Source organism: Henckelia pumila, chromosome 1 (assembly GCF_033568475.1).
Source record: "Henckelia pumila isolate YLH828 chromosome 1, ASM3356847v2, whole genome shotgun sequence".
Lineage (NCBI taxonomy): Eukaryota > Viridiplantae > Streptophyta > Magnoliopsida > Lamiales > Gesneriaceae > Henckelia > Henckelia pumila.
In genome coordinates this window covers 132,307,252-132,333,289 of record NC_133120.1, presented here as the reverse complement: position 1 = coordinate 132,333,289, position 26,038 = coordinate 132,307,252, and the positions used below count along the sequence as shown (strand labels likewise).

Here is a 26,038-nt window from a genome sequence, read left to right as displayed (position 1 = left end):
AAATGCAATGCAAAACAGAAACAGAATGCACCAAACATAAATGGAACTCCCCTGGTCTACTGCGGTGCATGAGCATCGGGATCCTCCTCATGATACTACGGAGGTGGCATCTCTCATTCAGCGGGTGCAAACTGGAAAGGTGGCACTTGATATGAGGGTGCTGGAGCGGCATACTAGAATTGGAAAAGAGGCGGATATGGCACAATAGCAGGAATGGACGAAGTATCGAGCCACAAATGAGTAGTAATATCACTGAGTAGAGCATCCATCATATTAAAATTTGCAGTAGCAGCAGCCATAAATTCATTCTGAACATGAGCAAAAGCAGTAAGTGTAAGAGAACGCGGCGATCAGATCAATCAGAATTGATACCCGGTGCAGCGGAAGTTTAAAATTTTATATGGAACGATTCCATAATGGGTATCAAAACTTAACGATTAAATTGTGTGTGTAAAAATTAAATAACAATTATAAATTTTTACCTCCAATCTCGAAGCGAGATTATGGACACCAACAGATTGCTCTGCTCTTGTTGTATATCCCTGGAACTGATGGACGAGCTGTTCTTCAATCAGGTCCACGAACGGATATTTAATCCCTCTGATAGATTGCACTAAAAAAATCTATCAGAAGTTTCTACGAAGAGAATTAACGAATTTGATCCGTTAAACCAGACTGTAATTCAAAATTCACAGACTGGATTTTACCGAGCAGAGGGGAAAAGGGGGCGGCCACTTCAGAGAAAAATACTAGGGTTTTTCGAAAATTTGTGAACTGTTGTGTGTAATTTCTGTACTGCAATAACTTATTTATAATGTAGGCCGCTAACAGCTTAGGGCCCATTAGTCATAAGTTCAAGCCCGACAAGCAAAGCCCGCATGTTCAGAAATTAATATAAAATTCATCATGACTCCGATTGATAAACTGATTTCACCAATGTGCACAGAAACCATTTCTGCACCTTTTAAAGTCAAGATAAATTTTTCTGAATCCGAATTCAGTGGTTTCCAAAAATGCTCATCCCTATGTCATTTTAGGAAATCTTACTCCTCTACTCATAATTAAGAAGTCCAACTTCTTTGTTCATTAAATTTAACTCTCTAAATTTAACTATCTCAACGGGGATTAAAAAACCATTACTCTGTGTGACCCTCAATGGTTCAGGGATACAGCTAGCCGTGGACTCACAACTCCTTGTGACTCGGAACAACAATTTCCGACTTGCCCATCGAATCATGGTAAGAGCGCCTAGCAACATCGCCCCATGATTCCCTAGGTATCACTGATAGTGCCTGCAAGAACCAATAGATTTTGGTTAGCGTACAGTATGGTCCCTTCATCCATATATCCCGATCGAATCAACAACCATTGGTAAATCGAGAGTCGTTCGAGATTCGATAACTATGCAATACATCTTGAAGATCAAATAGTGACATCGCATGTGTTACTAAGAAACCATTTCTTAAAACACATCATGTACTCTGGCCAGAGATTCGTCACACTAATATCTCCTCAGATCGCATAGGATATCCACACTCGCAAGTATGTGGTGAATCCTTGACAACAAAGCATCGACTCCTATATGTGTTGTAACTGTACCCAATCCCGACACCTGATGACCCCAATAGAGTCGGTAAACGAGTCAAAGCACAGTACTAGCATATAGAGTTTCAATGATGTTTCAAGTAGTAAGGACTAATGGTGTACAACCAAAACCGCGGACTTTATCCACTCGATAAGTGATAACCACTTGGAAAGTCCGGATAGGGTAGTTCGATCATTCATCATATGAATATCCATTTGCATGCTTTGAACATCTCTATGTTCCTTACCAATGAAACGTGGTACTCTGCATCGCAAATTCTAGTCTCAAACTCGAGCGATCCTTATCCTTATTATCGAACGGCTCAATCGACTAGAAACTGTTTAGAATATACAGTGACTATAAGATGTGTTTCATGATAGACATCCCCATGTTCTACCACATCTTACATACACTATAGTATATTCAAGGTCTTTATCAAAACAACAATAGTATATCACAATATAACAATATGAAGAAAGATAAAGTCATTGCCATTAATAAAAGTGTAAATTATATTAAACAAAAGATTGTTTATACAAAGAGTCATCAAAGCCCTTAGCCACAAGTTGGCTCACCGGGCACCCACTCTTTCAATCTCCCACTTGCCCTAAAGCCAACTAGTCATACTACGTAGACCCATTGCTTCGCGATGTTTGTCAAATAATGGTCCTGGCAAGGGCTTAGTAAGTGGATCAGCGATATTGTCTGCAGAGGCCACTCTTTCGACAGTGATGTCTCCTCTTTCCACAATCTCCCGGATGATGTGGTATTTCCTCAGTACGTGTTTGGATCTTTGATGAGACCTTGGTTCCTTTGCCTGAGCAATGGCACCCGTGTTGTCACAGTACACCGGGACTGGACCAACAACTTCAGGAATGACGCCCAACTCTTGGACGAAATTCCTCATCCAAACGGCCTCTTTAGCAGCAGCTGATGCTGCAATGTATTCTGCCTCAGTGGTGGAATCCGCTGTGGTGTCCTGCTTGGAACTCTTCCAAGAGACAGCACCGCCATTGAGCATGAACACAAATCCAGAGGTTGACTTCGAGTCATCCACGTCACTTTGGAAGCTAGAGTCGGTATAGCCTTCCAATTTCAATTCTCTTCCTCCATAAACCATGAATATATTCTTAGTCCTTCTCAAGTACTTTAGAATATCCTTCACAGCTTTACAATGCATTTGACCGGGGTTGGCCTGATATCTGCTCGTGACACTCAAAGCAAAGGCTACATCCGGTCTGGTAGATATCATCCCATACATGATACTACCTATGGCTGACGCATATGGTACATGTGTCATTTTCTCTATCTCTTCATCCGTCTTGGGACACATAGACTTGGATAGAGAAACTCCATGACACATGGGTAGATGTCTTCTCTTGGACCCATCCATTGAAAACCGTTTCAATATGGTGTCGATGTAGGTTGATTGAGTGAGTCCTATCATTCTCTTAGATCTATCTCTATAGATCTGTATCCCAAGAATATAGGATGCCTCACCCAAATCCTTCATCGATAATCTACCTGATAACCATATCTTTGTTGACTGCAACATCCCTACATCATTCCCAATGAGTAGGATGTCATCAACATAAAGTACTAAGAATGTCACAGCATCCTTAACTACTTTCTTGTACACGCATGGTTCCTCCGGGTTCTTGATGAAACCAAAATCCTTTATTGTTTCATCAAATTTCTGGTTCCAACTTCTTGATGCTTGTTTTAGACCATAAATTGATCTCTGAAGCTTGCATACCTTATGCTCGCTTCCCATGGATGTGTACCGGTCAGGCTGCTTCATATAGATTTCTTCCTTAATGTCTCCATTAAGAAAAGCAGTCTTCACATCCATTTGCCATATCTCATAGTCATACCAAGCAGCTATGGCAATAAGGATTCTTATGGACTTGAACATTGCAACTGGTGAAAAGGTTTCATCATAGTCAACTCCTTGTCTTTGAGTATAACCTTTCGCCACCAATCGCGCCTTGTAGGTCAATACCTTACCATCAGGCCCAAGCTTTCTCTTGTAGATCCATTTACACCCTATTGGAACAATTCCATCGGGAGGATCTACTAAAGACCAAACTTGGTTTGTATGCATCGAATCTATTTCCGACTGCATAGCTTCAAGCCATAAATTTGAATCTGCATCAGAAATTGCTTCCTTGAAGTTTCTTGGATCACATCCAACATCGGGTTCATCTTGATCCCCTTCAAGAAGAAGACCATATCGCATAGGAGGTTTAGAAGTCCTCTCGGATCTTCTAGGTATAGGCGTGTCTATCAATGGTTCCTGAGGTGTAGGATCGTTATTTTGTATTTCGGGTTCTTCTCGAATTTCTTCGAGTTCCATCATCTCGCCTTTCTTATCCAATAAGAACTCCTTCTCCAAGAAGGTGGCATTCCTTGAAACAAACACCTTTGTTTCAGCAGGATGATAGAAATAATATCCGATTAAATTCTTCGGATACCCTACAAAATAACATAAGGTGGATCGACTATCCAACTTATCTCCCACTGTCTGCTTCACGTAAGCAGGACATCCCCAAATCCTCAAGTACGAATACTTAGGAGCTTTGCCATTCCATAACTCGTATGGTGTTTTGTCCACTGCTTTAGTGTGGACGTTGTTCAACAACAATACCGTCGTTTCAAGCGCATAGCCCCAAAACGAAGGTGGAAGCTCAGTGAAGCTCATCATGGATCGAACCATGTCCAACAAAGTTCGATTACGACGCTCCGATACACCATTCAGCTGTGGTGTCATAGGAGGAGTCCACTGAGAGAGAATCCCATTCTCTTTCAGATAGTCCAAAAACTCGGTACTTAAGTATTCTCCATCTCGATCCGATCGAAGTGCTTTAATACTTTTACCTAGCTTGTTTTCTACTTCAGCCTTGAATTCTTTGAACTTTTCAAATGCTTCAGACTTATATTTCATTAAATATAAATACCCATACCTCGAATAATCATCAGTAAAGGTAATGAAGTAGGTGTGGCCATATTGAGTACCAACTCTAAATGGACCACAAACATCTGTATGGATCAAATCCAACAGATTTTGACTACGCTCAGGTTTCCCCTTAAAAGGAGATTTAGTCATTTTTCCTTTCAGGCAGGATTCACAAGTAGGTAGAGAGTCAATATCAGACATATCAAACATGCCCTCTCCCACTAGCTTGTTCATCCTCCTTGAGGAAATATGACCTAGCCTAGCGTGCCAAAGGTTTGCCGGGTTTTGACTATCTATTTTCCTTTTGTTTGTTGTTGCCGGTTTATCAACATAATTTATTGGAACGTCTTTTAGTTTTAAGTTATATAGATCATTTTCAAGTTGTCCATTTCCAATCAAACATTCATTCTTGTAAATATTGCAAATCTCATTCACAAAATTGCAAGAATAACCATCTCTATCAAGCATAGAAACAGAAATAATGTTTTTAATCAAATCCGGAACAAATAAAACATCTCTCGAAAGTAACTTAAAACCGTTCTGCAAAATTAAATAAATATCTCCCACAGCTTTAGCTTCAACTCTGGAACCATTTCCGAGCCTCAGCTGGGTCTCACCCATTCTAAGCCTGCGACTTCTTGTCATCACCTGCAAATCATTGCAAATGTGAGATCCACATCCGGTATCCAATACCCAAGAAGTAGTATTAAGTGAAACATTTATTTTAATATAGAACATACCCTTCGCAGTTCGTAACTGCTCTAGATATTCCTTGCAGTTACGCTTCCAATGACCGGGCTTCTTGCAGTAATGGCAAACATCCTTGGATTTTTCCATGTTTGAAGCCTTTGTCTTGTACTTCTTCTCGGATTCGATTTTCTTGGGTGGGGCAGAACGTTTCTTACCCTTTGTACTTGGCCCCTTCTTAGCAGAAGAAGAGGAGCCCACCAAGAAAGCTGATTTATCCTTCTTTAATGTGGATTCATATGTCACAAGCATATTGACCATCTCTTCAAGGGAGGCCTCTATCTTGTTCATATTGAAATTCACCACAAATCCGTCAAACGAAGAAGGAAGAGATAGAAGTAGTAAGTCCACTTTGAGTTCATGCTCCAACACCAAATCAAGAGTTACCAACTTCTGTATGAGCCAAATCACTCGTACCCCATGATCACGGACCGAAGTCCCTTCACGCATGCAACACGTCATTAGCTCCTTTACAGTAGCGAACCTTTCAGCCCTCGATTGAGCCCCAAAAAGTTCCTTGAGTTGTACGTGAATGTCAGCAGCATTCACGGTGTCCTCAAATCGCCTCTGGAGTTCATCAGACATCGAGGCTTGCATATAGCATTTGGCCTTGATATCATGGTCCCACCATGTATCAATTTTGGCTAACTCTTCCGGACTTATATCAGCTGGTGCTTCCTTCGGAGGAGATTTTTCTAACACATAGAGAATCTTCTCTGAAGTCAAGACAATCTTCAACTTACGGAACCATTCCGTATAGTTTGCGCCAGTCAATTTATTTTGTTCGAGGATCGAGAAAATTGGATTACGCGAATTCATCTTTATGAAATACTGAAAAGAAACAGACAAATATCAGTGATTGTTTAAGTAATTTACTAAGACATAAAATAGGCGAAATTTATTTTATGAATCTCACTCCCACTATTTTAACGATTTCACTACCCTCTAGTGAAAACGGGAAACTGTTTTCCTTAGTGAGAACATGGAGTCCAATTGACAAACTATGGTCCCGAATAATATCAGCCAACCATAATTTTCAAAAGGTAGAGCCCAATTGCTTCCAAAGCAACCTCCACGTTTTTACCTCATGTCCAATAAGGGCCCAATAATATGACGCCATTTATTGTGGCATGTCAAGATGACCCATCAATATTAAGTTGTGATGGACGGTCGCCATGTGGATCCCCCAATAATATGAGCCGGACCGTATCCGCGGGTAGCATCTCATACATTGATCGTTGATGGAAGGTAGGAACATTTAAACAAATTTAAATTTCCTTTATTTATCTTGATATCAATTTTAAATCATATTTAAAATGAGGGATTTTAATTTTGAAAATTTGTCTCATCATTTTTAAAATTTTGTATGCTTGCCGGATTCACACAATTTTGTCTAAAACATGCATACAACAATAATATCACATATTATATAGGATGATCGATTCCATTTCTAATCGATCCGTGGTTGCCAATCATGAGTCTTAGTCCAATCCTAGGTAATATGCAGTATGCAATGCAATCCTATTACATTTTGCTTCCAATTTATATTTCTTCTGTCTTTATTGTCTGCTGGGCCCACCTCCGTCTTCAAATCTTCATCTCCCACTAAATCTAATGTATTTACAATAAATAACAATGACAAGTAGGGGATACATTTTTAAGGGGTGGGAACGGGCCATAAACCAAGCCCAATTTTATTACATATGACAATTCATATTGGGCCATAAACCAGGCCCATTAATAAATCCAACAACAATAAAAACAAATGTAAATTCCTAACATACACCTACAAAATTGTTCATGGCAATCGATCATCCTTATCCAATAACATTTAATTCAAAATTAATTTATTGGATAACATGCAATGACAATTTAAATTTAAAAGGATAAAATCATATTTCATATATAAAATCTTATTTTACATACAAAATCATATTTTATCTTTTTATCAAATAAAATCATATTTTATCTATAAAATCCAATTTTATACATAAAATCATATTTTACTCAATATATCCATAAGATCATATCTTATCATCAATTGTACCAAAAATAATTAATTTCAAAATTCAATTTAACGGATAAAATATTTAAATTTTCCAAAAATTCAAATTTATCCAAAAATCAATTTTATAATTTTCGGACTCGAACAATTCGATCCGACGCCTCGTGGACCAATCAAAAACAATTTTCGATCGGACCAAAAATAGAATTTTAACATATTAAAATTTAATTTAAAATTTAAAAATTAATTTTTCCGCGGGCCGCCCGGGACATTCCCGGGCTGCCCGCGCCCCAAAGGGCTCGGGCCGGGCAGCGACGATCGCTGCCCTGGGCAGTGACCATCGCTGCCCCCCCGGGCAGCGATCCAATCGCTGCCCGGGTTTTGCCCGAAATTTTTTTTTTTATTATTATTAAAATATTTATTTTGTTTCAAAAACCGAGGCTTAAAAATTTATGTACAATCGATTAATTTAATCGCTTGATCTGAGCAACCTGGCTCTGATACCACTGTAGGAGAACGCGGCGATCAGATCAATCAGAATTGATACCCGGTGCAGCGGAAGTTTAAAATTTTATATGGAACGATTCCATAACGGGTATCAAAACTTAACGATTAAATTGTGTGTGTAAAAATTAAATAACAATTATAAATTTTTACCTCCAATTTGAAGCGAGATTATGGACACCAACAGATTGCTCTGCTCTTGTTGTATATCCCTGGAACTGATGGACGAACTGTACTTCAATCAGGTCCACGAACGGATATTTAATCCCTCTGATAGATTGCACTAGAAAATCTATCAGAAGTTTCTACGAAGAGAATTAACGAATTTGATCCGTTAAACCAGACTGTAATTCAAAATTCACAGACTGGATTTTACCGAGTAGAGGGGAAAAGGGGGCGGCCACTTCAGAGAAAAATACTAGGGTTTTTCGAAAATTTGTGACCTGTTGTGTGTAATTTCTGTACTGCAATAACTTATTTATAATGTAGGCCGCTAACAGCTTAGGGCCCATTAGTCATAAGTTCAAGCCCGACAAGCAAAGCCCGCGTGTTCAGAAATTAATATAAAATTCATCATGACTCTGATTGATAAACTGATTTCACCAATGTGCACAGAAACCATTTCTGCACCTTTTAAAGTCAAGATAAATTTTTCTGAATCCGAATTCAGTGGTTTCCAAAAATGTCCATCCCTATGTCATTTTAGGAAATCTTACTCCTCTACTCATAATTAAGAAGTCCAACTTCTTTGTTCATTAAATTTAACTCTCTAAATTTAACTATCTCAACGGGGATTAAAAATCCATTACTCTGTGTGACCCTCAATGGTTCAGGGATACAGCTAGCCGTGGGCTCACAACTCCTTGTGACTCGGAACAACAATTTCCGACTTGCCCATCGAATCATGGTAAGAGCGCCTAGCAACATCGCTCCATGATTCCCTAGGTATCACTGATAGTGCCTGCAAGAACCAATAGATTTTGGTTAGCGTACAGTACGGTCCCTTCATCCATATATCCCGATCGAATCAACAACCATTGGTAAATCGAGAGTCGTTCGAGATTCGATAACTATGCAATACATCTTGAAGATCAAATAGTGACATCGCATGTGTTACTAAGAAACCATTTCTTAAAACACATCATGTACTCTGGCCAGAGATTCGTCACACTAATATCTCCTCAGATCGCATAGGATATCCACACTCGCAAGTATGTGGTGAATCCTTGACAACAAAGCATCGACTCCTATATGTGTTGTAACTGTACCCAATCCCGACACCTGATGACCCCAATAGAGTCGGTAAACGAGTCAAAGCACAGTACTAGCATATAGAGTCTCAATGATGTTTCAAATAGTAAGGACTAATGGTGTACAACCAAAACCGCGGACTTTATCCACTCGATAAGTGATAACCACTTGGAAAGTTCGGATAGGGTAGTTCGATCATTCATCATATGAATATCCATTTGCATGCTTCGAACATCTCTATGTTCCTTACCAATGAAACGTGGTACTCTGCATCGCAAATGCAAGTCTCAAACTCGAGCGATCCTTATCCTTATTATCGGACGGCTCAATCGACTAGGAACAGTTTAGAATATACAGTGACTATAAGATGTGTTTCATGATAGACATCCCCATGTTCTACCACATCTTACATACACTATAGTATATTCAAGGTCTTTATCAAAACAACAATAGTATATCACAATATAACAATATGAAGAAAGATAAAGTCATTGCCATTAATAAAAGTGTAAATTATATTAAACAAAAGATTGTTTATACAAAGAGTCATCAAAGCCCTTAGCCACAAGTTGGCTCATCGGGCACCCACTCTTTCAGTAAGCTCATGAATGGCCTCAGGAAATGGACGACGGCGAGGCTGCGGTGGTGGTGGTGCAGGAGCGGAACTAGAAGCCGATCGACCGCCCACAGGAAAGTCTTTCCTCTCTTCTCATTTTTCTTCTGAACCAATGCCGCATCAACGGGCTGTTGCGGCTGCTGCCATTCTTCGTCGGCTCGAACTTGGACCCCAGCCTGAATGCATAACTTTGAAATGATGTTGGGAAATAAAAGGCCCAAGGAAGACGAGTAAATAGAGCGCCGGATCTCACTGTGAATAATTCGGCCGACATTGATTGGCCACCTCAGACTCAAAGCATAAAGAAGAATAGCATTGACCATGTTTACACTGCTCGTATGAGAGATAGACATCAAACATTTGGCAGTAAATGCGAACCAAATCGAAGACTCCACCAATAAAAATCTCTCCGAAAAATGAAGATACGTGTTCAGGTCATGCCACATCACCCCATCAAAACATAATTGTTCCAAAATTTCATTAAAGTCGGGGTCGACCTTCAGACTCTGATACAACACATCATAAACAGTGGGAGTCTGAAGTAAGGCATTCAAGTGTGTTCATCAAACGAAATAATTTTACCCCGAACATACGCTTTGCCATCCTCTCTCTCTCAGCAGCATTTGCATAAAACTCTCGGACTAAAGGTACAACCGCCGCCTTTGGTTGTTGACAAAAAACATCCCAATTTCTATAGCCAATGTCTATTGCGTGCCAAGATCAATTTCTGCAAGAATAAGGCTGGATTGGGTGAAATGGAGAATTGGGGGTTTAGGGATTTAAAATATGTGAGAGAAGAAGTGAGGGAGAAGGAGTGAAAAGACCCGATTTAATCGATTAAACACGCTCGCTCGAGCGAGATAGGGGTCTCGCTCGAGCGAGCCCAAAAATTTATCGAGGTCAGGTAACTTCGTGCTCGAGAGAGCTTGGTAACTCGCTCGAGCGAGATTAATTTTCTAAAAAATTTAAATCAGAGGGGTGCTCGCTCGAGCGCATATGGCGTCCGCTCGAGCGAGCTCCTGAATTCCCAAACACAATGAAAACAGAGAACCTCTTACTCGAGCGAGAACGAAAAAAAAAAATTATTTTGATTTTTCAACAATTTTCGAAGAGAACACCAAAAACTTCAAAAATTAACTAAAAAGCAATAAACACAACCAAAACAAAATATACTAGGGAAAAGAACATTAAGTTGCCTCCCTGTCAGCGCAAAATTTATAGTCTATAGACCGACTGTACCTCCTTTTTAATTTGTCGGGTCATGCAAGTCGACGGTGGTCTGTGTTTGATCCACGTTACCATCTTGATAATCTTTTATCCTTTGCCCGTTAACTTTGAACGCTCCTGTGGCAGGACTATAAATTTTCACCGTACCATACGGCATCACTTGCTTGATGGTGAACGGTCCTGACCATCTCGAACGTAGCTTTCCTGGCATGAGCTTCAAACGTGAGTTATATAATAAAATAGTTTGGCGTACCTCGAACTCACGTGTGACGATGCGTTGATCATGCCATTTCTTGTTTTTTTCTTTGTAAATCCGGGCATTCTCATAAGCATCCTCCTCAAGTTCATTCAATTGCAGCAAACGTTCTTCACCTGTGGCCTGCACATTAAAATTCAGAAATTTAGTAGCCCATAGTGCTTTGTGCAAGTTCAGCAGGAAGATGACACGCTTTACCATATAAAAACCTAAAGGAAGACGTTCTTATAGGTGTTTTAAAAGAAGTACGATAAGCCCATAACGTATCATCCAATTTGTTTGACCACTCTTTCTTGTTTGAATTCACAGTTTTTTCCAAAATTCTCTTCAACTCTCTATTTGAAATCTCAACTCGCCCACTAATTTGGAGATAATAAGGTGTTGCCACCTTGTGAGTGACCTCATATTTAGTCAAAAGTGTATCAAATTGAGTATTACAAAAGTGTGTTCCTCCATCACTAATTATGGATCTAGGGGTACCATATTTAGTAAATATGAATTTTTTCAAAAATTTCACAACCACCCTAGAGTCATTTGTCCTACATGCAAGTGCTTCAACCCACTTAGACACATAATCTACCGCAACCAAGATATACTTGTTTCCTTCAGACGCTGGAAACGGTCTCATGAAATCAATATCCCATACATCAAAAACCTCACAAACAAGAATATTATTTAGGGGCATCTCATGTCTCCTAGAAATATTACCAACTTTCTGGAAAACATCACAAGTAATCACATAGGCATATGCATCCTTAAACAATGAAGGCCAATAAAATCCCGACTGAAGTACTTTAGCAACGGTACAACCTGCGCCAAAGTGACCTCCAGTGTAAACTGTGTGACAATGGGAGAGTATAGAACTTACCTCTTCTGCTGGAATACAACTACGAATAATATCATCTGCACAGATCTTAAACAAAAAACGATCTTCCCACAAAAAATATTTCAACTCTGAGAAATTTTTTTTTTCTGTTGATAAGTTAAATGCGAGGGAAGAAACTTACTTGAGAGGTAGTTAACAATGTCTACATACCATGGTAATTTGTTACCTCAAACAGCTCTTCGTCTGGAAAATCATCATGAGTCACTTGTGTTTCAGCTCCTTGATTTTCCAAACGAGAAAGGTGGTTCGCAACTTGATTCTCCGAGCCCTTCTTGTCAAAAATTTTTAGATCAAACTCTTGCAACAATAAAACCCATCGAATTAACCTGGGTTTAGCATCCTTCTTGCTTATCAAATACTTCAATGCCGAATGATCCATGTGAACGATGACTTTGCTTCCCACCAAATATGACCTGAATTTATCCAAGGCAAAAACTACCGCAAGAAGTTCTTTTTCAGTAGTTGCATAATTCAGTTGGGCGGCTGACAAGGTGATACTGGCGTAGTAAATCACATGAAGTACTTTGTCCCCCTTTTGTCCAAGAACGGCTCCCAACGCAGTGTCACTCGCGTCACACATCAATTCAAACGGTAGATTCCAGTCAGGCGCTACTATCACAGGTGCGGTTGTCAATTTCTGCTTCAAAATCTGAAAGGCCTGCAAGCACTCAACAGAAAAATTAAAAGGCACCTCTTTTATCAGCAAATTAGTAAGGGGTTTAGCAATAGAAGAAAAATATTTAATAAATCTCCTATAAAAACCCGCATGCCCAAGAAAACACCGAATTCCTTTTAACTTTGTGGGAGGTGGAAGCTTCTCAATCACTTCCAATTTCGCTCGGTCCACCTCCACACCTACCTCGGACGCCTTATGTCCTAAAAAAATGCCCTCTCTCACCATGAAGTGACATTTTTTCCAATTCAACACAAGATTACTCTCTTCACATATTTGCAACACTTTTTTCAAATAAAATAAGCATGCATGAAAAGACGACCCAACCACATAAAAAGCATCCATAAACACTTCAATAAACTTTTCAACCATTTCATGAAAAATAGCCATCATACACCGCTGAAAAGTGGCAGGGGCATTACAAAGACCAAACGGCATCCGTTTATATGCAAAAGTACCATAAGGACAAGTAAAAGTAGTTTTATGTTGGTCCCAAGTGCTATAGGAATTTGCAAACCATCCAAAAAATAATAAAACGCATGCCCTGCAAGTCTCTCAACCATCTGATCAATAAAGGAAAGGGGAAAGTGATCCTTACGAGTGGCATCATTCAATTTTCTATAATCAATACAAACCCGCCACCCCGTAACAGTTCTAGTAGGAATCAATTCATTATTTTCATTTTCAATAACAGCCATCCCTCCTTTTTTAGGCACTACTTGAATTGGACTCACCCATTCACTATCAGATATAGGATAGATAATACCTGCATCAAGGAGTTTTATCACCTCCTTTTTCACTACCTCTTGCATAGCCGGGTTGAGTCTCCTCTGTGGTTGAGTAGATGTCTTGTGCTCCGCTTCCATCAATATTTTTTGCATGCACATGGTTGGACTAATCCCCTTGATATCGGCCAAGCTTCATCCTATGGCTCTTATGTGTTCTCTAATCACCCGCAACAGTTTTTCATCCTCACAACCTATCAAAGAAGATGAACAGGTTACTGGCAGTTTATCATTATTTAATAAATATAAATATTTCAAGTGAGTAGAGAGTGGTTTAAGTTCAAGAGTGGGGGCTCTTCGGTGGATGGCTACAGTGGTTTTGGATTATGGTTAAGCTCCCCCATCTTAGTATTGATGAGTCTGTCAAAGGGCAAACTCCAATCCAGATATCGTGCCACTTCATGTACTTCCTTGCTGACATGCTCCTCATCAGTTGTTCCTGTCAAACATATTTCTAAAGGATCCACAGACAACTGTTCCTGCAGAGAACACTAAACCAAATCATCAATAATATCAATTTAGAAACAATCAGAATTGTCTGCAGGATATCGAAGGCCCTGAAAAACATTAATTATCACTTTCTCATCATTCATACGCAAAATCAACTCTCCCTTATGCACATCAATTAATGCCTTTCCAGTGGCTAAAAAAGGTCTACCCAAAATAAGAGGTATCTCACGATCCTCTTCCATATCAAGCACAACAAAGTCCACTGGAAATATAAACTTATATACTTTAACCAACATATCTTCCACAATCCCCCTTGGATATTTTATGGATCTGTCAGCTAATTGCAGGGAGATAGTGGTTGGCTTAACTTCACCAATTCCTAGCTTTTCAAAACATGAATAAGGCATAAGATTAATGCTTGCACCTAGATCACATAAATCCTTGTTAAAAAATGATTTCCCAATACTGCATGGAATTGAAAAGCTACCGGGATCCTTAAGTTTCGGAGGAAGTTAATTTTGTAAAATAGCAGAACATTCCTCCGACAACTTCACAGTTTTAAAATCCACCAGTTTTCTTTTGTTAGACAAAATCTCTTTTAAAAATTTCCCATAACTGGGCATTTGAGCCAAAGCATCTGCAAATGGAATATTGATATGAAGATTTTTGAAAATCTCTAGAAATTTTGCAAATTGATTATCGAATTGCAGTTGCTTTGCTCTTTGCGAAAAGGGAAGTTTACTCAAATCAATATTATCATTAATAATTGGGTTAGAGGACTTACCTTTCTTGCTCGTAGGCATCGAGTCTGCCTGCTTGGGTGCTTCCTCTAGCCCTTGTTCCTTGAGTGACTCACTTTCTTCCTTGTCCTCAGTACTCTTTTCTGCAGTCTCTGCTTGCGATCTAGTCACCGCAAAAATAGCATTGACATTGTTAGGATTCTTCTCAGTATTGCTAGGCAACGATCCTGCTGGCCTAGTTGACAACTGTGTTGCTATCTGGCTCATCTGTGTTTCTAACTTCTGCAACATTGCCTCATGATTATGTAGACGAGTTTCAGTAGCTGCTACATATTTCATCATGATATCTTCAAAGGAGGGTTTTTTCTCGACTGGCTTTGATGTGTTGGCTGTGGGATCTGCAGCTTTCCATGAGAAGTTCAGATGATTCTTCCAGCCAGGATTATAGGTATTGCTGTAGGGATTGTACGGCTGTCTCCCTTGATTTCCCATGAAATTCTCCACATGAACCTCAAATACTTGCTGTTCCTTGGGCTGCTGAGCTTGCACTTGATTGGCTGGAGCTGTTTTCATAATTGCCATCTGATGAGTAAGAGCATCGATTTTGGCATTCAGTGTTGTTAGTGCATCAACTTCTAGTACTCCAGCCTTTTTCTCCTTCTTAACATCTGGCCATCCAATGTTGCTTTCAGCCATGTTTCCAATGATTTCCCATGCCTCTGTTGGTGTCTTCCTGAATAGGCTTTCGTTAGCAGCAGCATCCAACATGGATCAAACAGATTGATCAGCCCCATTGTAGAAAGTTTGAGTCTGCTGGCTCTGAGTAAGATTATGTTGAGGACACATCCTCAACATCTTTTTGAATCGGGTCCAAGCCGCATGTAGAGATTCAGCTTCCATCTGCCTGAATGAGATGATGTCAGAAAATAGTTTTGCCAGCTTCGTGGGAGGAAAATACTTGTTCAGAAAAGTCTGAACAAGTTGATCCCATGTAGTAATTGAACCGGAAGGCAGATCATCTAGCCACTCAAGTGCATCTCCCCTTAGAGAAAATGGGAATAACCGCAGTCGCACTGCATCAAATGTTACCCCATTAACCTTGAACGTGTCGCAGATAGACAGAAACTGCTCCAGATGAGCGTAGGGGTCCTCCACAGATGTACCCCCAAATCTTGCTTGCAGTTGGATCAGCTGAATAGTAGAGGGTTTCAGCTCAAAATTGTTCGCCTCATTAGCGGGGCGAACTATGCTAGATCCATAACCTTCAAATGGCGGTCTTATCATATCCCAAACAGTATGGTTGTCCGCCTCCATCTCTTCTTCTGATTCAGATTCAAGTACTAGATTCAGATTTCTCTTTGCTTTCTGTATTCTGCTCAATGTGCGCTTGATTTCCAAATCAAGTGGTAAGAGTTCCTTGATTAGTAGAGTGCTATGCATAAACAAGCAGATAGTACCTGAAAATCACAGAGAAAAGAAGAAAATTCAGAATTTTAATAAAATAAATAAAGTCTAATCTAAAGCGAAATAAAAATTCTGATATCAAACAATCCCCGACAACGGCGCCCAAAAACTTGACCGGCTAAATCGGTGTGAATAAATTCTACTGGCAAGCGTACCAGGTCAGTTAAAATAAAATGGACAAAGATCCAGATGTCGAACCCACATGGACTGTAATATGACTACAAGAATATGATTATTCTTACTTAATCTAGACTAATTAATAAGAGTGACTTCAGGATTTTAAAATAAGAAATTAAATAGCAAATAAAATTCAACTCAATAAAAACACGGCAAAGACTTTTGGATTAAATTCAATGGATTAAAAAGCTCGATCAAGGACTCACGTAGGTACCAGACAATTCATGTAACAAGCAGTCGATTTAAGACATCAGACTTAATCTTAATTCACGGAAATTTTCCTAAATTATTCAAAGGACTATTTCTAGAACAATCAAACCTATTCAAATATTGACAGATTAATCTTTCGTAATTCTAATCAAATTTGAACGCATGATAAACTGTGAAAATTCAGTTTATACCCAAACCGCATAATGAAACCAAATTCTATTTCTTGTTGGTTTTACAATATGTTGATTATCGAAGTGATCAAAATCGAAACCTCAACTGTCGACTTGGAATCAATTAACATGCAAGCAACTAACTGGCCAGGAAATTCACAAGACATATAAATTCGATAAACAATAAAATAAAATAAAGTCTGAAAATTCTCAAATAACAAATCAAGTTTTCTACATAAATTGTCTGGCCCAATCACGTGGCTTTGATCAAAAAAAAAACTACTCAAAGTTCAACATAATTCAAGAACAAAAGTTTTTACTCCAAAACATCAATCAAATATAAAATAAAAAAAAGAAGAGAAGAATGGAAGATGATGTTGGCTGCCTCCTTGCCTTCAAAGATGTTGTGTAACCCTTATTCTGATGAATAGATTGATATTTATATGCTCAAGGGTCTTCAAAAGATAGTATCCTTCCCGAGCAAGAATTTTCTTTTTTAAAAACTCTGCACGCGTCGCTCGCTCGAGCGAGCACTTCTCTGTTCCAAAAGATTCCTTTTCTTGCCTCGCTCGCTCGAGCGAGCAGTCTTCTGTCTCGCAAGCTTTTGTGGCACGTCTAGCTCGCTCAAGTCTCGCTCGAGCGAGGCCTGTTCTGTTCAAATTTCTATTTTTTTCCCGAGTTTTCCTACAAAATGGACCAGGAAGAGTATTATGAAGATAAATGAATTAAACATGCTATAGCTAAATAAAACAATAACAAAAAAATATGAATGCACGAAAAACAAACACAAAAATATGCATATAAAACATAGTTATCAGTTTCCCGGTTTGTTTTGTAGGTTGTGCATTTTGGAGGACATATGGACAGAACCTTGGAGCGAGGAAAATGATGCAAGGCATTTTGAAGAACAGTACTTTGACCGCTCGATCCGCCAAAGTCTATCGATCGAGCGGTCATACGAAGAAAATGAAGATTCAGAACAGAACTTTGGCCGCTCGATCCGCAAAGTTCTACCGATCGAGGGGCCGTATGAAGAATAAAAGCAGTAGGGGTTAGAATATTGGCTCGCTCGATCCATCAAACTAGACCGATCGAGCGAGCGGGTCTGTTCGAAAAGAATTTGTATTTTTGAGAACTCTTTTATTTTGGACTCTAGCATTTTATTAGGACTTTATTCCGTTTTTTTGAGATTATCATCAGACTTTTGAAGCTTAGAGACCAAATATTCCTTGGCGGCTAGGTTTTGTTCTATCTTTTCTGAAGATTTCTTATTTTCTTTTGATTTTTCTTTCGTTTTTCATGAATCGTTGTGGCTAGACTTTAGAACTTGATTGAGGAAGACAAGCCCTTGATTTTGTTTATTAATGAGATTTTTATTTTCAGTGTTTAGTTCTTATTGAGTATCAAAAGTTGTTCTGATTTATTTTATGTTTGTATGTGAGATTTTCGGATTGATCACCCTAGGATTTATCTATACAATCTACTGTTAAATTAGAATTCAAATCCGTAATTGTTTGAATCAACTAATTTGTGAAGCAACTACGATTGATATTTTCCGCTTGTGAATTTATTAAATTGTAGGAACAACAATTGACTAGGCTAAATACAACCGCTTGTGTATGTGTTGTCTAGATTCGCCAGTTTTACTAGTTTTCATGCTATCGTGGATTTAAATCTAATCGCCTATATTGGGTTAATTCATTGGTAAGAGTTAATTTAGAACGCTTGTGTCTAGTTAACTAAAATTAATGTGAAATAGGAATTTAATTTTCAATGATGAATATTCGATAGAATTAATTATTTTTATGTAATAGATGATTGAATGAATAATTTCAAGGGTGTAATCGACCGATATCAAGGCTTGTTTCTCATTGATTTATTCGTTATAATCTAATCTTGCATGATAGTTGATGGAGTTTTATTTTTAATTGCTTAAATTTTTAGTAGTTAATTTTCAAACTCAAAACCCCTTTTTATTTTATTTTATTTAGAACACACTAAATTTCCCTTTCCTCGTGCACTACAAAAAAAATTGTGAATAGGGACAGCTTTTTCCGTCGCTATTCTGTTGTTAAACTTACTTAGCGACAGAACAACGACGAAATTCTGCCGTCATGTAAAGCTTTGTCTCCAACCAATGTAACGTGAAAATTATTATTATGTCACTATATAGCGACAAAATGTAAACTTATATCATTAAATATTAGTGACAGAATATATTTCTGTTACTAACTTTAGCGACGGAACATTTTATCTGTCGCAAAAAATAACGACAGAATTATAATTCTTAGTGATTCTGTCACTAAATATAGTGACAGAATTCTTAATCTGTCCCTAAATTCAACGAAAGATATAACAATTCTGTCGCTAATTCGTTTATCTCACAGAAACACTTTATGTCACCCAATGCACTCGACCGCTAACGTGATTCAGAGCCAATTTTTAAGACCCATAGCTAACCCGAAAACACACAACATGATTCTCTCAAGAGTCAAGATTCGTGTAGTCAAATATTAAAGTGTGATGCTTTTAAAATCATGTTCTTCTTGAACAATCTTCGAGCTGTTCAGAATGTCTAAAAATGGGGACGTGGAAGCCAAATTACCGATTATAAAATTACCTGGAAGAGCTATGACAGATTCCTCTTTGACCAGCTTAAAACAGAAGTCGAGTTCATCACTATTATCTTGTAGAAGTGGAATATTAAGTTTCACCTACATTATAGAACATACATTACACAAATTAAATAACAAAAGAATTTACCTCATGCCAAAAATTCGATTTCACAGATAAAATCCTCGAGATGTTGAATGCTCACCATGAAACTACTGATCCTTCTGGTTTTTTTAGGACAACACTAAGGCAGCAGATCTCTTTAATCTTGTTGTAACAAATATCCGAAGTTTCCTTCAGCATATTTATAGTTTTCATGAAAAAAAAACTCGAGTTTCCTTAATATTTGTTGGCACTGCTGCCTGAAACATTAAAAAAGAAGTGACGATGAGATATAAGGAAACTAATAAAACATCTCGACATAATATGTATCTGTGTGTTTAATATATATGCAAACACAAGCACATATATTAATCAAGTTCTTGTTCGAAAAACAAAAAAATCATCAATACAGTGATGTTATGACCTGTATGAAAGTAGTAGGACCTCTACAAATGTCGCAGGACTTCTTGAGCTTTTCAACAAACTAAAAATACGAAGAAAAATGGCATGTTTAAGCTATGGTCAACGAACCAACACTCAGAAATTTGATATTTGCGATGTCAAATTTCCACATGGATTCCCAGGATTTACAATCTAACAACAAGAGAGGATTTCTGCTCATGTGATGAATAAACTTACTGATAATCTACAAAAGGTAGCACTTAATGATATAATAATTCAAAAAATCAAGCATAACTAAAATCAAGTACCTTCTGCTACATCATTACTCTGGTTATAAATGCACAAAAGATAGTGATGCAGTTCAACATCTGGCGCATCACCTACCATTCCCTTTAATTTGCTTTGCTAAATTGAGCGAGAACAAGCTAAACCTGGAAAAGATGGCTTTAGAGATGAAATTAAGTGGCGCGACATTTTCAATATTTTCTAATAATATCAAGCCCGACCCCATCCATTAATTTCTCTGCAGGTTTTATAGTATATATCTACTCAACTTTTCTATTTCTCACTCATCTATAATTCTCAAGGACATATTATTTTTCATCCTCCAGCTTCATAAATTTCAGAAATTTTTTTAAGAATAATAATAACAATCACGCACTTAAAATTATCATTGAACAAGAAGACCAAGCTAAATTTATCCACAAAGAAAAAAGAGAAAAATAGTACCAGACGCACAATATTTAACACTCATCCTTTAACCATGGTCAAATTAAATCTCTTGACCAAAATCAAGTATCAATAAAATAATCTCATTATTAATTATTTTAGATTCAGTTAACTTACTTGAGTGTAGGGCAAGAGCTAGAGAACCGACAACAGATGTAGCACGAGGATCGTTGAAGCTAAGCTGACAGAGATCACGATTTTAGGTCACGAAATCGCATCCAAAATGCCCAAAATCATAGCAATAAGAAGAAATCTTACTCAAAATGACGTGATGGATGGTGGTTTCAATCGCTTGCGAAATTGGATTTTGACCTCTCACAGAGAACGATCGATATCGACAAAATAGGAAAATGGGGGGGTGGGGGGGGGGGGGGGGGGAACCAAAATAAACGCCGCTTAGGGATGGTGGGAGATTCTAATATTTGGGAGAAATTATCAGACTTATTTTAACGACAAATATTAAAATTCGATCGTTAGGTAGCGACGATAGATGTATTCCGTCGTTAATTACTGACAGAAATTTAATTAATGTCGCTAATTTTAGGACACCATTTAAATTCCGTCTTAAACTCACGACATAAAACTTTTAATTTGTCCCTATTTTGCAACAAATATCATACTTTCGTGCTAAACTAATTTAGTTATTTTTTAAAAAAACAATTATGACGGAATTAAAAATTGTCATAAAATAATGACAGAATTTAGACGTTTGTCGTTAAATAATGACATAATTCATAAGTCCGTCGTTATTTAATGACGGAATATATGTTATTGTTGCAATATCGAATTAACGACATAATGTTACTTTCTGTCGTTAAATTGTGACAACTCTTGTATTTCTGTTGCTAATCCCAACTTTTCTTGTAGTGGCGTGGGAACGATCTCTACTCACACTACTTTATATTTTGTTTATCTGATTGAGTTGGGTAATTTGGGCGTGACACGACTTAGAGCTACCAAATTTTGACGCCGTTGCCGTGGAACGGTGTTTAATTTATTGTGTTTTTTTTTATTGTTTAATCTCACTCCATTTTCTTTGCTTTGTTTCTAGTACTTCTCCCATCGTTCATGCTTTTAGGTGACTCTTCTGAAGAAGAATTCCCCTACGACCCGGAGATTGAAAGAACTCTGCACAGGAAAAGGATAGAAGCTCGTAGGAGGCAGGAAGACGACGAGACTCGAACATAAATTCCTGAGGAAGAGATGGCAAAAAACGCAAATTTGAGTTTGAGACAATTGGGCACTCCTGATCCAAACCAACAGCCTTTATGCATTACTTTCCCCACTTTAGAAAATAATGCTACATTTGAGCTTAAATCTGGATTAATTCACTTGCTACCTTCTTTTCATGGTCTCACAGGTGAGGATCCTCACAAGCATTTTATGGAATTCCATGTGGTATGCACGAGCATGAAACCTCATGGAGTGACAGATTAGCAGATCCAACTCAGAGCCTTTCCTTTCTCTTTGAAGAGTGCTGCTAAGGATTGACTGTATTATTTACCCTCTGGATCCATCACGACCTGGACTGAGATGAAGAGGATCTTCCTGGAAAAATATTTCCCAGCTTCTAGAGCAGCAAATATCAGAAAAAAAATATATGAGATCAAGCAATTTACAGGGGAATCACTTCATAAATACTGGGAGCGGTTCAAAAAGATGCGTGCTAGTTGTCCGCAACATCAGATAACTGAAAACTTGTTAATTGAATATACCTATGAAGGTTTGTTACCTCATGACAGGAGTATGTTAGATACGGCTAGTGGAGGAGTCTTGGTGGATAAAACTCCAGTGCAAGCAAGGAATTTGATCGAGAATATGGCTGCCAATTTTCAGCAATTTGGCACCAACAAAATTGATCATGCACCAAAGAGAAACAATGAGGTAAATGTCTCTTCTCTTGAGCAAGAACTGATTGAACTGACGTCTCATGTGCGTCAAATGGCTGTAGGGAATGGACAAACTGCAAAGGCATGTGGAATTTGTGCTGCAATGGGACATGCTACTGACATGTGTCCCACACTTCAAGAAGAATATGTTGAACAGGTAAATGCTACTGGCGGATTTCCTGGACCATCACAGCGGAAGTATGATCCATATTCCAACACATACAATGCTGGTTGGAAGGATCATCCAAATCTTTGATACGAAAATCCTCAGCCAAACCAACCTTGACCTCAGACACCACCGCACAATCAAGCTTATAGGTCACCATACCCTCAACAACAGCAGCGTCCTCAGATACCAGCACCAGGTGAGTTTCTCAAAAATATAGTTAAGGATCTTGCAACTAATACTCTGAATTTCCAACAGGAAACCCGAGCAAGCATCAGAACTTGAATAACCAGATGGGACAGCTCGCCACAGCAATCAACAAGTTGGAAGTACAACATTCCAATGCTTTGCCATCCCAAAAAATTCCAAACCCAAGAGAGAATGCAAGTGCCATCACTCTAAGGAATGAGAAGGAGTTGAAGGTCAAGGAGAAAGAAGTTGATGCTTCATCCAAGAACGAGCAAAATGAAGAGCAAACAATGGATGATGGAGAAGCAACTCAGAAAGAAGCGCCAAGAGGTAAATTTCCTCCCCTCTCTGATTATAATTTTGTTGCCCCTTTTCCCTTAGCACTTAAAGAGTCTAGAAAAGATGAAGGGATAAAGGAACTTTATGAAACTTTTCGTAGATGTGAGGTAAACATTTCATTGCTAGATGCGATTAAGCAGGTACCTCGATATGCAAAGTTTTTGAAGGAATTGTGCACAACAAAGAAGAAACAGACATTGAAAGGATGTCAGAAGGTGGAGTTAGGTGAGAATGTATCTACAGTAATCCAAAGGAAATTGTCTGCCAAATGCAAGGATGCAGGTATGTTTTCTATCCCATGCACTATAGGAATTATGACGGAATATATCATACTTTCGTCGCTAAACTAATTTAGTTATTTTTTAAAAAACCAATTATGACGGAATTAAAAATTGTCATAAAATAATGACAGAATTTAGACGTTTGTCGTTAAATAATGACATAATTCATAAGTCCGTCGTTATTTAATGACGGAATATATGTTATTGTTGCAATATCGAATTAACGACATAATGTTACTTTATGTCGTTAAATTGTGACAACTCTTGTATTTCTGTTGCTAATCCCAACTTTTCTTGTAGTGACGTGGGAACGATCTCTACTCACACTACTTCATATTTTGTTTATCTGATTGTGTTGGGTAATTTGGGCGTGACACGACTTAGAGCTACCAAATTTTGGCGCCGTTGCCGTGGAACGGTGTTTAATTTATTGTGTTTTTTTTTATTGTTTAATCTCACTCCATTTTCTTTGCTTTGTTTCTAGTACTTCTATCCTTTGCCTGTGTAAAGTTCTTTCAATCTCCGGGTCGTAGGGGAATTCTTATATCATACTTTCGTCGCTAAACTAATTTAGTTATTTTTTAAAAAAACAATTATGACAGAATTAAAAATTGTCATAAAATAATGACAGAATTTAGATGTTTGTCGTTAAATAATGACATAATTCATAAGTCCGTCGTTATTTAATGACGGAATATATGTTATTGTTGCAATATCGAATTAACGACATAATGTTACTTTTGTCGTTAAATTGTGACAACTCTTGTATTTCTGTTGCTAATCCCAACTTTTCTTGTAGTGGCGTGGGAACGATCTCTACTCACACTACTTCATATTTTTTTTATCTGATTGAGTTGAGTAATTTGGGCGTGATACGACTTAGAGCTACCAAATTTTGGCGCCGTTGCCGTGGAACGGTGTTTAATTTATTGTGTTTTTTTTTATTGTTTAATCTCACTCCATTTTCTTTGCTTTGTTTCTAGTACTTCTCCCATCGTTCATGCTTTCAGGTGACTCTTCTGAAGAAGAATTCCCCTACGACCCGGAGATTGAAAGAACTCTGCACAGGCAAAGGATAGAATCTCGTAGGAGGCAGGATAGACTCTTTCAGCCATCCCATTTTGCTGTGGGGATCTAGCAGCTGACAACTCATGCTTGATTCCCTGATCATCTAGATAAGTCATAAGAGTGGTGTTTAAAAATTCAGTCCCTCTATCACTCCTGATTCTATCTATCACAGTAGATTGTTCATTTTGCAAGCGTTTAAAAAGCTTAATCAGGTGAGGTGCAGTTTGATCTTTTGAAGAGAGAAAGATGACCCAAGTAAATCGAGAAAAGTCATCAATAACAACAAGAGCATATCTCATTCCCCCTATGCTTCTTACTGGTATAGGACCAAATAGGTCCATGTGAAGTAAGTCTAAACATTTGGAAGAAGACATACACCCTTTATTTTAAAGGTTGCTCTCACCTGCTTTCCTAGTTGACAAGCAGGACAAACTTTGTCTTTTATAAAATCTCCTTCGGGCAGACCAGAAACCAAATCATGCTTCCTCAAGTTAAAAATGGACTTAAAATTTAGATGATTTAACCGCTTATGCCACAACCAATGTTTATCATGATGAGCAGTAAGACAAGTAGGTGAAGAAATATGTGAGCAAGACCAGTTTACCTTGTAGGTGTTTAGGTCTCGTACACCGGTCATAAGAGTCTCACCTTTGTCATTTTTTATGAGGCAAGTGTGTTTGTGAAACTCGACCGAATGATCATTGTCACATAATTGACTAATACTTATCAAATTATAGCATAGTTTGTCAACAAGTAACACATCTTTAATAATGATGTTACCATGGATAATCTTACCCTTACCCACGGTTTTACCTTTGGAGTTGTCTCCAAAGCTGATCTTTGGTCCTTTGCACAACACCACTTCTGTTAGAAGTTCTGGATTCCCTGTCATGTGTCGTGAGCAACCGCTATCTAAATACCAGGTAGTGTCCTTGATAAAAGTGGTTTTCTCGCCCGTTTGGACTTTTAGTACCTGCAAAGAGTGAAGAACTTTTGGTACCCATATCTAGTAGGGTCCAGGTCGGATTAGCCCTTTCGGGACCCACACCTGGAACACCCTTACAGGTTTGCCCGTGTGTGTGTCCAGAAATTTGTGCGGTCGATAGGCAGTAAATGTGTGTGCTTGTGAGGTTGCTGTGTGCTGCTTGCCTTTTTGATTTTCATCAGTTAGCCTGTACCTCTTTTGAACTGGCCTGCAATTAAAGTACTGGTAAGGCTTCTCCTTTTACCATCTTTTCTTAGAGTAGTTAGACTCATTCCATGGCCTTTTGAAATTAGATTGGTTTCCCTTTCTTCTTTCATTAGGTTTTGGTTTGATCCAAGTTCCTCTTTGATTAGAGGTCTGGGGATCCACATATCCCAGCCCTCTATGCTTAGAGCTTCGTTCGTTAGATACTTTCTGATTTTTGTCAAAGCTGCACTTATCGTGTTCATATATCGTGCTGGACCTGACAAATCTTATTTTGTTAAGATTGCCTTTGTCCAGGCTTGACTGAATACAGGATTCCATAGACTGTTCATTTGTTCCAAACCCTAGACCGGTTTTATCATGTACCGG

General features: G+C 38.3%; 1 long non-coding RNA gene across 4 annotated transcripts; it reads right to left on the bottom strand.

Moving 5' to 3' along the window:
• Nucleotides 1–16,911: 16,911 nt before the first annotated feature.
• Nucleotides 16,912–20,903, bottom strand: LOC140875346 (uncharacterized). 4 transcript variants are annotated; one of them, XR_012148411.1, is made up of 7 exons: nt 20,807–20,903; nt 20,666–20,729; nt 20,128–20,250; nt 19,842–20,063; nt 19,521–19,677; nt 19,323–19,416; nt 16,912–17,386 (listed from the first exon to the last, which is right to left on the bottom strand). It is a non-coding gene; the product is annotated as an uncharacterized lncRNA (long non-coding RNA). The 4 variants fall into 4 exon arrangements; XR_012148408.1 differs by having other exon boundaries at nt 19,842–20,011; XR_012148409.1 differs by having other exon boundaries at nt 19,862–20,011.
• Nucleotides 20,904–26,038: the final 5,135 nt, after the last annotated feature.